Genomic DNA, 12,449 nt, shown 5'->3' with positions numbered 1-12,449 from the left:
AAATCTGAAAGAATCAAAGATAGCTCCTAAAAGGAATGAATTTCAAAGCGAAGCAATCGTGAGACCCATTTTGTGCGTAGCTAGTGCCTGTGATTTTCAGTCTCAGATCAACTGGGAATCTTTTCTTGCCATGTAAGTAGCATCCCTGAGTCATAGAAGAGCGCATAGGTGAACTGTTGGGCCATTAGGGTTTGAGTGAGTACTTAGCCTTGATGTTGGCAGTTCAATTACATCCTTCCTTCGAGGTGAAAAAAGGCCCAGATTTTCATCCCCGGGTTCGGACTCATAGAGCCGGGAGGTTTCCAGTTTCGGCGAACCCGAACTTTAAAAATGGCCACCCACCCGCCGTATTTTAGGCCGGGGCTGAGGTAGGGGGTTGGGGTGCGGGCTGAACTAGGATACAGGGAAGGCGACCCCAGAATGAGAGCGGAGGCTGCCAGGTGCAGAGGTGCTTTGTATAAATAAATAAACCAAAAATAAAACAGCACTCACCCCTCATCACCCACAACCCCACACACTCCCTATACTCCATCCATGTGAACCCAAGTTCCCACCCACCCCCAGTGAGCCCCAATGCCAACCCATGTTTCACCCACCCCCATTGCCCTCATACTCCTTATGCCAACCCAGTGCCCCTCTACTTACCCCCATTGCCCCATACCCCCATGCCAACTTAGTGTCAACTCATGCCAAACCATGCCCACCACCCTTTTCCCTTATGCCCTTCATGCCAACTCACCTGGTATCCTTTGACAGTTTTGACAACTTTGATGGCACACTTCCAGGTCAGCTTTTACACTCCCAGGGCACCTTTGAAACTTCCTGGACAGCTTTGGCTGTTCTTTGACAGCTGAACATTTTAACAGTCCATTGACCGCTGGACAGCTCTTTAACAGTTCATTGATATCTAGACAGCTTTAACAGTTCCTGGAGAGCTAGACAGACCCTTGACAGCTGGACAGCTCCTTCATAGCTTCTTGACAGCTGGACAATTTTTTGACAGTTTGACAGTCCCAATGAGTTTTGTACATAAAAAATGCATAATCATGTTCACTTATAACAATCCCAAAGGGTGCCTTACCTCTTCCAAAGGTGTCCCAGGACCCTATTTAAAGGGGTACCTTACCTCTCCAAAGGGGTACCCTGGCTATCCAAATGCATCCATTTTTGGGAATTCAGGGGAACAGAGTCCTGGGAGATGAGACTGAAACCCTGTGAAGTGGGCTGTCATTGATGCCATCTGAGTTGGAGTCACTTTTGGAGAGAATTCCAAGGTGAGATCTTTGAACGTGAAGGTGAGAGAGATAGAGTTTCAGCGAGGTTGGGTCCAGTGTTTACTGGAGTTGGGGTGGGTTGCTAAGAAATCCATGGACTCAGTCCTGGTCACATGTTCAACCACAATTTGCCTGTTAATTCACTTGTACCTCATAGTAACCCTGAGGGTTAGAGTATAAGATAAATATTGTAAATTGTTTTATCTTTTTGACCTTGTATAGTAAAGTTCATCTTTGTTTGTTCAAACCCTGGAATCTTGTGGCTTTGTTCTCTTAGCAAGTGTCTTGAGTTTCAAACTTCGGCCTGAATTGTTCCAGATTTGCATTAAGTGCGGTAGCGGATGGGTAAAACGATATTTTATCCGCTGGCCGCAATGGCGGCTTTTCACGTATCATCCCAAACCCGCCGCATTAGTTATGCATTCCTGGGAAACATGCTGTTTCCATGGCAGGCAGGCTCCCATTTGCCTGCCTTGCTATCACCTCACCGCTTCATCACACTGGGTGCCATATTTAAAGTCTAGCCACGTGTACACATCCCAATGCTTCCAGCCTACAACTACTGCAGGAAAGGTGTCCATGAAAGGCAAAAAGACTGCAGCCCCCTGGTTTAGTGACCCATCACTGGGATGCCTTTTGGATGCCATGGAGACCTGCCATGATGTCCTCTACCCCCACTCTGGCTGCAGGATGGGCAGTGGCATGAGCAACCAGGCTTGGGAGGCAGTGGCAATGGTGATCAGTGCCAGTGCTGCACAGAAGAGGTTTGCCATCCAACGTAGATGCAGGATGAATGATCTCATCTGTGCAGCCAGGGTTTGGCAACCATCTCATCACTCTAAACTCACACACTCAAGCCCATCACACATTCACTGGCATCTCACTCAGGACCAGCTCAAGGGATGTCACCACCCATTCTCACACACACACCCTCACATGTCCATCTGGTCTCATCTCCTCTGGAGACTGCCTCCTCAACCCTCACTATCTTAAAGCCACTTGCACAGGTCAACATGTGTCCCCACACACATCCTGGGTACTCTCCTTCTCTTGTATCACTCTCATCACGCAGCCTCTTCCCTTGCCTGAGGCCACTTCTGCCCCTTCGCCAAGCAAGCCCTAGCCCTGCAGCCATTGAAAAGTCACCTACATATGGCTGGTCTGGTATGTAGAAACCTGCCATGGGCCCCCCTAAAACAATGTGGTGAAGCTTGGCGCTGATGACTGCGAGTGCCGACCGAAGCAAACAGACCTCGAAGTCCCGAGTGAAGTGCATCCTTACAGCTGTATGTCGCTTATGTGCTGTTGTGAAACACGTCAGCTTGTTTTCCCGTTGACATGGGTGGACGATCCAGCAGGGGAGACGATTCCGGCGGGCTGGCTTTATAATGATATGCTGATATATTACAATGAGGTTCCCAACGTCTGATAGCAGAGAACGCGGCCCACTATCAGCAGGCTGAGCAGATGATCGTGAACTGGTTTCACGCCATCGTGAAACTGATCCCGCCATACCGTCCGCTCATGCCACCGAACACGCCCGACACCGGCGGGCATGGAATATCCTGGCCTTTGTCTACTTTAAATAAAAAGCTACAGGTCCCTAACCGGATCTTACCGAAAACTTAGGGGTTTGGTCCAGATCCTAACAACTTTAAAATTCTCAACTTTGTTTTAAGATATCCCCATGGCTCTACATAAATCACAGAAAGTTAACATACAGGTACAACAATCAATTAGGAAGGCAAAAGTTATTTTAGCCTTTGTTACAGGGGGTTTGGAGTATGAAGAATTCTCACTACAGTTATACAGGATATTGTTGAGGCCACACCTGGATCATTGTGTGCAGTTTTGATCTCTTTATCTAGGGAAGGATATACTTGTCCTAGAGGGAGTGCAATAAAGGTTTACTGGATTGGTCCCTGAAATGAGAGGGTTGTCCTATGAGGAGCGATTGAGTAGATTAGGGCTTGATTCCTTGGAGTTCAGAAGAATGAGAAGTGGTCTCGTTGAAACTTAAAATTCTTAACAGGGTAGGTGCTGAGAAAATGTCTCTCCTCGCTGAGGAATCTCAATGGGTCACAGGCTCAGAATAAGGGGTCAGCCACCTAGGACTGAGGTAAGGAGAAAATGTTGTCACTTAAAGGCTTGTGAATCTTTGGAATTCCCCACCCCAGGGAGTTATGGATGTTCAGTCACTGAGTATACTCAAGGCGGAGATTGATAAATATTTGAGTATTAATGAAATTAAGGCATATGGGGACAATGTAGGAAGGTGGAGTTAATGTAGATGATTGGTCATGATCTTGTTGAATGGAAGAACAGTTGGAAGGGCCAAATAATCTACTGCAGCTCCTAGCTTTTGTGTTCTTAAATCCAGCGGGGTAATCTATAGGCATCATTACAGTTCTATAATATTTCCAACACTCCATGCAATGAAATGATTTGTGACAACAGTTTTGATTGACCTGTCAGATGAAAGAATATCAGAAAGGCCTGTGTTAGAGCCTAACCTTATGCTTGAGAAGGTGATACAACAGGTAGAACAGAGCTAAGTTGGTAAATGCAACAAAGGGCACACCGACAAGAAAAAAATACATAGATTCTGGACAACTTCAATAGTCTTGGCAGGTGTCTCCCAATGAAACAGTGCCATCAGCAGAGAAAGAAGCCCATTGTTCATCCTGAGCTCTATGATATGTCATCACCTGACATCCTCCCTGCTATAGACACAGACTGCTGCACATGTCCCTTGGTTGTTCTTTAGTCATATCCTAAACAACTTCAAGCAAACTACAGGAGCAGATGTGACAGTCATTCAAGATCTCAGTATCTGGAGAAGCTAGTGAGGACACCATAGCACTCCACTCTATGGGTAATGAATAAATACTGGCTTAGGTTGGGACATTATGCCTCGAAGAGGCAAGGCAAGCGGACAGAGCAGTTGTTTCAGGAAAATGCAGTGTGTGGCCTCTGGGGCAGGATTTTATGCCCCCCGCCCCCCCCCCCCCCCCCACACACACACACCCACCACCGCCGGGTGTGTTTTTGGTGGTTGGGGGTGGGGTGGGGTGGGGGCATGTAATATGTTGAGTGGCTAGCCCACCACCTTCTCGCCCACCCCTGGCCCAGTCCCCATAATACAGCAAGTGGGTAAGGTGCCCACTAGCCCCCCTGCCCTTGGTCCTGTTGAGGGCCTTAAGTGGCCAATTATTGCCCAATTATTATAGGAGTGTAATAATGGCTTAAGATTGCCCACTTGTCCTCAATCAGCCTGCACTGCCATAACATGCTGGGCAGTGGCAGGCAATATAAGACAACTTTGTTAAAAAGGTGGTAAGGAAGAGGGTGAATGTCATTTGTGGGGTGTCCTGTGCATATTGGGGCACCTCCCCATGATGTTACCCTTCCCCCTTTGTGCTTCCCCGCCTAGCCTCTAAAACCCAACTCCACTCCGCCCCCTCTCTAGGATGCCCAAACCCTCCCTGTCTTAAAAGCCCAATGCTTACCTTTGTCTGGTGTTCAACCTCAATCTACATTGGCCACCTCTCAGTTCCAGTAGCATCTACTACTGAGTATTGGTGCTTCTGGGACTGCTAAAGCTGCCAGCTGATTATATTTCTGGAGGAGGTGGTGGCATAGTGGTGTTATCACTGGACTAGAATTCCAGGGACCTAGGGTAATGCCTCTGGTGGACCCAGGTTCAAATCCCAACATGGTAAATGGTGAAATTTTGAATTCAATAAAAACCTGAATTTAAAAGTTTGATGATGACCATGAATTCATTGCCGACTATTGTAAAAATTCACCTGGTCCATTAATGTCCTTTAGGGAAGGGAATCTGCTGCCCTTACCTAGTCTGGCCTATACGTGACTCCAGACCCTTTTAAATGCCATCTGAACAAGGGCAATTAGGGATGGGCAATAAATGCTGGCCAAGCCAGCAACACCCACATCCAATGAACAAATAAATAATCTCGAGGGTGACACTTCCTCCCAATGAGGGACAGAAGCCATGCCTTCAGCTTGCTTAGTCTGTCCAGAATGTGTTATCGTTGCAGGGTGGCTTTTTATAAAGGCAGTCATAAAATCCAGCCCCTTATTTCTGGGGAGTCCAGGATTTCAACCAATCAGAATTGCGTCCAGTGTAGATGCAGTAGAAATGGGGAAAAAGCAAGTATTCCATCTCTTCAGTAAACCAGCCAAGCTCATAATAATAGGAGTAAGTTATTCTGCCCCTCAAACCTGCTCGACCATTATCTTAGTGTTAATGAGTTGATCTTCAGTCAATCTTTCTTATTGGAAACACTTAATTTTATTCACAAGAAAGCAGCAGCAACTTCACATGTGCATCAAGCTCAATAACTAATGGAGAACTCTTCCTGTAGATGCTCTCTGCACTGTTAACACATCGGCTTACACAAATCACATGATCTTACAAGACAGGATTATTCTTAAAGCTACAGTCCTACATTTGCCAAAACTAGAATTTACTACATTCCTCCCCCTTTAACTTTTCTGTACATTTTGTATTTACAAGGATATTTATCCCATGACATTACAATATTAACACAGGTCACGAAAATACAAGTTCAGTCTTTCAGGTGGTTTCCTGATTCGTGTGGATCATTGCAGCTCCAGGGCTTCCGATTGTTTTGTAGGAAACGCATTCTCTGAAACCGCATTAGCATCAGGTACCTTATTAGGCACAGGCAATTCAGTGTCATCCACTCTGACAGAGACATCGGGCATGCCTGTCCTAGGTTGAGCAACTTCAACAGGAACCGCTGGTTCAGTAATGGTTACAGGTGGAACATCATTTTGTTAGGGTATCTCTCTTTTTCTAAAATGATCCACATGGTTACTGGTGACCTGGCCCTCCACCTCCATGTGGTACAACAATGATCCGGTCACAGAACACACTTTACCAGGTAACCACTTCAGTCCTCCACCGAAAATCATTACATATATTGCTTCTCCAACAGTAAATTGTCATTCACAACTATGCAGCTCATGAGTCGCTTTTTGGCTCTCTTAACTTTTCTCCACCTTCCCCTCTAAATTGGGAAGTATCAGACTTAGTCTTGTCTGAAGACGGTGCCTCATCAGTAATTCAGCAGGTGTTGCTCCTGTCATAGTGTCGGGGGTCGTTCTGTAGTGAAATAGAAAGCGAGCAAGTTTGGTCCCCAGCAAGTCACCTGTTAACTTTTTCATTCCCGCCCTAAAATTTTGTACTGCCCTTTCCACCAGTCCATTTGATGATGGATGGTACAGTGCAGTCTTCACATGGTTGATACCATTAAGGCTGATAAATCACTGGAACTCAGTGCTGGTAAATGCAGTGCCATTATCTGAGACGATTACCCCTGGCAATCCGTGGGTAGCGAAGCTCTGGCCTAGTTTTTCTACAGCTGCGTCGGACGTTGGTGACTTTACCTCATTAACATGTAATCATTTGGAATAAGCATCTATAATCAGTCGAAACATGGATCCAAGGCAAGGACCAACGTAATGAATGTGCAATCGCACCCAGGGCCTATCAGGTCACTGCCATGGGTGTAATGGGGCTGCCACTGGCAACCTTTACAGCTGTTAACATTGCCCACAGTGCTTTACCACCTTTTCAATGCCACCGTCCATCCCCATCCACCAATGATAACTCAGCGTTATCGTCTTCTTTTGGGAGATCCCTAGATGGGCACTGTGTGTGCTCTAACAAAAATGGTTCTCTTCCTTGTTCAGGAACTACTGCCCCTGCCCCCATAATAGAAAGCCATCTCATGTCTCTGGTTGAAAAATGGCTTAAATTCATCAGACTGGTTCCTGGGTTCAACCATATAACACTTGGTCTCTCACTCGGGACAGGGCTGGATCACAATTTGTCCAGTTTCTTATCTGCTTGGCACAGACTGGTGAGGAATCTAGAAAATTCATCACTATTACGAGCTCCTGTGAGATTGGGACATGTTCACATTCTCTTACGAAGGAAGGTGACTTAGGGCATCGGCATTTGCTATATGAATCCCTGGCCTATGCACAAAGGTGTATTCATACACTGCCAAAATCTTTGTATTCTTGCAGAGGCTATGGACGGTATAGATGTTTCCTCGTTAAACAGACCCAAAAGTGGTTTGTGGTCTGATAATATCGTGAAATGTGGCCCGTGCACATATTGGTGGAATTTTTTAACACCAAAAATAATCGAAGGACCTTCCTTTTCGATCTGAGAATATCCTTTTTCAGCTGTGGTAAGTGTCCTGGGCACATAGCCGCTTGGTCTCTCTGTGCCGTTGTCCATTTTGTGAGGTAGTACCGCTCCCACTCCATAGGGGGACGCATCGCAGGTTAGCACCAATTCCTTCATCGGGTCATAATGCACTAACAGATTTGAAGAGCGTGAGACCTGTTTTACTTTCATGAAGGCTTCTTTTTGGGATGCCTGCCAAAACCAAGGCTGGCTTTTTTCTTAGCAGTCAATGTAGAGGGGCTGGAACTGTGGATAAATTTGGTAGAAATCGCCCATAATAATTTATCATCCCTAAAAATGATTTAGGTTCAGGGGTGTTCTTGGGGTGCAGGTGCCTCTCTTTTGCTTTAACCTTCTCTTCAACTGGGTGTAACCCTTGGGCATCTACCCGGTGGCCCAAATAAATGACTTCATTTGTTTGAAAAGTACTTTTTTCCTTTGTCAGGCGCATTCCTGCTTTTAAAAATCATTTCAGAACTTCCTCAAGGTTAGCCAAGTGTTCCTTTTCTGTGAATCCAGTTATCAGTACATCGTCCAGGCAGACCACAACCTGACGTAGTCCCTGTGGTAAGCTCGCCATTGTTCTGAGAAAACACCGAAAGGCAGGAGCGTATATTTTGTATAACCCTTTGTGCTATTTATGGTTACGAATTCCCGGGAGGCATCACCCAGTCCAGTTGCTGATATGCGTGACTCATGTCAAGCTTTGTATATGTTGTCCCTGCTATTTTGGCATATAGGGTACCTGTCCTGTTTGGTTGTTCTGTTGACTGTTAGTTTTTAGTCCCCACAGATCCAGATGGCCTGGTCTTGTTTAAGGACAGGGACTATGAGTGCTGCGCACTCTGAGAACTTTTATGACACCCAGCCTCTCTCATTAGTTCGGCTCAGCATTAGCCTTCTTTCTCAGGGTGCATGGCACCAGTCTTGCTTTCAAGAAGCAAGGGGTTGTTTCTGGATCCATGTAGATTTGGCCTGTAGGCTTTGGAGTTTTCTCAGTTTATCCTCGAAGATGGTATCATTTTTTTTAGCAGTTCTGGTAGTCCACCTGCTCGCAACTGGAAGATTTCAGACCAGTTTAATTTAACCTCCTTCAACCAATCATGCCCTAGAAGGTTTGTCCTTTCACCTTCTACTACCATCACTGGTAGCTGTGCCGATTGGTGTCTATAATGAACTGTTACTCTGGTGATACTTTTTAGCTGGATTTCTTTACCTGTGTACATTTTCAACTTGGCAGTTTGTTCCAAATTTAATTGTTGATCACCTTTATTTAAATATCTGAAAGTGTGTTCTCCTATTACAGTGGTAAAAGCACACCTGTCTACTTCCATTTTTAGGGTTTAGCATTCACTTGCACTGTAACAAATATTGGCTCTGTCTTCCTAACTTTCAGGTTGAATAATGAATAAATGTCAGAATTGGTTGTTTCTGGCTCTTCTACACTGTAGACTTCATTGGACTTCATTTGTTGTTTGGAAGCCTGTTTAAATCTTGCTTTGCATTGTCTTATTATGTGTCCACTTCTGTAACAAAAATCACATTCTACTTTTATATATTGCCAATTGCTGGAAGACTGATTGTTTCGACATTGAAAGCTATTTTTCGATTTAGTTGCTAAGCTGTTTCCTTTCATTTCTTGGTTAGCAGGGGCTGTGTCTCGCTTCGCAGCAGAGTCCCAGTTTTTTGTGCTACTTTCGGCTGACTGTGCCTGCCTGACTAGGAGAACAGCGCCATTTTGCGCTCCTTGAATCGCTTGTGAATCCCTTACAGCACTTTCCATTGCGAACACTATCTCTAATGCTTTCTTAAAATCAAGATTCACTTCAGCTAGCAATCTTCGCTGAATAGTGTCTTCCTGCACGCCACATACTAAACGATCGCTGAGCATGTCATTCAGGGTTTAACTGAAATCACAATGTTCCATTAGTTGTTTTAATTTCACTGTCTAGGTAGCAATTGTTTCCCCGGGACTCTGTTCCATGAATTGAAATTCTGCACAGTGACTGAGGGCTTGGGTTGAAAATGTCCCTTAGTGAGGTGTACTAACTCACTGAAAGTCTTCGAATCTGGGCACTGGGGGTCATCAAGCTTCGAATTTAACTGCAGGTCTTGCTCCCACAAATACTCAGGAGAATTGTTCTCTTTTTCCTCCCCTGTGATTTTGTTTTCTTGAAAGAAGAGCACAAGTTGTCATATATACTGAGACCAATCATCTGTGGCTGTCTCAAAGGGATTCTGCCAAACTGTGGCATTTTGGATGAGTGTATCTTCTTTTATTTTTAACAAACCTAGATACTCACAATCGCTGGGCGAGATACAGCACCAAATCTAATTTATTCTCATCACCAGTTTGTTATAGAGTTGATCTTCAGCCCAACTTTTCTTAGTGGAAACATTTAACTTTATTTACAAGACAGCAGCAGCAACTACCACATGTGCATCAAGCTCTGTAACTAATGAAGAACATCTCCTGTAGAGGGCCCATGCACTAACACATTGGCTTACATAGATCATGTGATCTTACAACACAGGATTATTCTTAAAGCTACAGCCCTACATTTCCCAACACTGTAATTACTACAATTAGATTTGTATCACTCCAACTGACCATTGGCACCCACAGCCTTTAGCTTTAAAGTTACATTACCCTTTGTGTCAAAAAGTAATTCTTCTTGATTTTACATCTAACTGACCAAACTCCAATTTTAATATTATGCCCTGTTGCTCTGGGATAGACCAGGTCAAATTGAATCTGATGGGGTGCTATTTTCCATTACATTCCCACTCCAATACTCTGAGAGTTAAAGAGAATACTTGCCGGCTGGAAGGGCTAGATTTGACTCTAGATAGAAGTCGCAAGAGGCTAAGATCCTTCTATCATTGTTATCCTGAATGCAACAGGAAATATATCAATCTACATACGTTTGACTGTGACAAGCAAAGCTTTAAGAAAATATGAGCAAAATACTGCAGATGCTGGAGATCTGAAATAAGGACCAGAATTTGCGGGGAAAACTCAGCCAGTCTGGCAGCATCTGTGCGGGAGAGAAAGAGAGTTAACATTTCGAGTCCAATATGACTCTTCTTCAGAACCCCTTTAAAGCTCTAAGAAATGTGGATTGGCTGAACTTTAACCCTGCTGGGAAAAGCAAATGTCTTCTTCAAAATAGATGGCAATTCACGATTTTGATCAACACCACTTCAAGAGTCACCTCTACATTTATTGCATTGTTTGGGTGATCTAGTTATAACCAAATTTCCAGTTATGATTTCCTCAGCACAAGAATATAATCAGATACAGTGGGGTTAGAAGGGCTGGTAGGCATGAAATGGAACACAATGCTCCAGAATCCAGACCACGGGCAATCTAATAGATACAAGTCAATGCATGTTGCTTCAGTTAAAACGATCTGAAATAGCGGCAATTTAGGTAACTGAACTGAAAATTGGCTCAGCAACAGGAAGCAGCAAACACTGATGAATAGAAAAATCTATTGCATCTGTAACTGATGTCCACATTTTTCCATTAATAGTTTAGGCTCAAGTTTGAATGTCAGAGAAAGTACAATGCAGAAATGCTTCTTCAGCTCAATCAAGACAAGAAAATCAAGAATAAAAGCAAAATGCTGCGGATGCTGGAAATCTGAAATAAAAATAGGAAATGCTGGAAAAATTGACTTGAAACATTAACTTTGTTTCTTTCTCCCCAGAAGCTGCCAGACCTGCTGAGTTTTTCCAGCATTTCTTATTTTTATTGAAGAAAAACAAGACTTGCATTTATATAGCTCCTTTCCAAATCTCAAGCTCTCCCAAAGGTTTTTTGAAGTGTAGTATGAAACACTTCTCTCAAGTTATCCTGTAATATCGTCTGTTCCAATCAACTGCACCATGCCCCTGCCATCACAGCTCCCCACTGCCCTCCGCTCCCTCCAGTTTAACTATGAGCCAAACATGGCAACATGAGGAGAGATGACCAAAAGCTTGGTCAACGAGGTAGGTTTTATGGAGCATCTTAAAGGGGGAAACAAAGACAGAAGGCCAGAGTGATTTAGGGAGGAAATTCGAGGACTTAGGGCCTAGCTATCTGAAGGTACGACCGCCAATGTTGGGGCAATGGAAATCAGGGATACACAAGAAGACAGAGTTGAAGGCACATGGAGTTTTCAAAAGGTTGTAGTGCTGGAGGAAGTTACAGCGACGGATGAAGTTGCATATCCGGACATGAATTTTAAATTCAAGGCATTGTCATAATGGGAACTAGTATTGGTCTGTGAGCACTGGGGTGATGGGTGAAAGGAACTGGGTGTGCATTAAGATATGGGCAGCAGAATTTTTTGAATGAATTCATGTTTCTGGGAGGCGTAAGGTGAGAGGCAGTCAGGAGAGTGTTAGAATAGGTGAGTTTGGAGGTAACAAAAACATGGTTGAGGGTTTTGAGGGTCTTATCAGCATGGGCTGAGGCAAGGATGGAGATGGACGATTCTACAGAGGTGGAAATAGGCAATCTTCATTTTGGAGAGGGTGTGGGTCAGAGCTCAGCTCAGGGTCAAATGGGATGACTGAATGAAGTTTGTTGCATCCAATATATCACCTACAAAATGCCTGCTTGGTGAGACACCAGCAGTGACCAATCAGTTCACTTCTGCGCCCTTCAATATATGTTGTGTACTTCATTAGACCAATCTCAATGCCTTTTGTCTCAATGTCCATGATAGAATGTGGAATACAAAAGTACCATTTGATAAGGGGAACCTAAAGTTTACTAACTCAATCCCAAGAAGATCGATGAAAGAACAATTCAGATTTTATTCATTCTCATGATGTGGACATGACTGCCAAGATTGAATTTGTACCTGAAGGTTAACTGTCCTGAAAAGGTAGTGGTGTGCTGACTTCTTTTAACTCCTGCAATATGTCAGATTGAT

General features: G+C 44.3%; 1 protein-coding gene across 1 annotated transcript in view; it reads right to left on the bottom strand.

Moving 5' to 3' along the window:
- astn1 (astrotactin 1) overlaps positions 1-12,449 on the bottom strand; it is a 2,752,121-nt gene that overhangs the window by 41,975 nt on the left and 2,697,697 nt on the right. The gene's annotated exons all lie outside the window — the stretch shown is intronic.

Source organism: Carcharodon carcharias, chromosome 16 (genome assembly GCF_017639515.1).
Source record: "Carcharodon carcharias isolate sCarCar2 chromosome 16, sCarCar2.pri, whole genome shotgun sequence".
Classification (NCBI taxonomy): Eukaryota; Metazoa; Chordata; class Chondrichthyes; order Lamniformes; family Lamnidae; genus Carcharodon; species Carcharodon carcharias.
The sequence above is the reverse complement of the archived record's forward strand: the minus strand, read 5'-3'. Positions and strand labels throughout refer to the sequence as shown.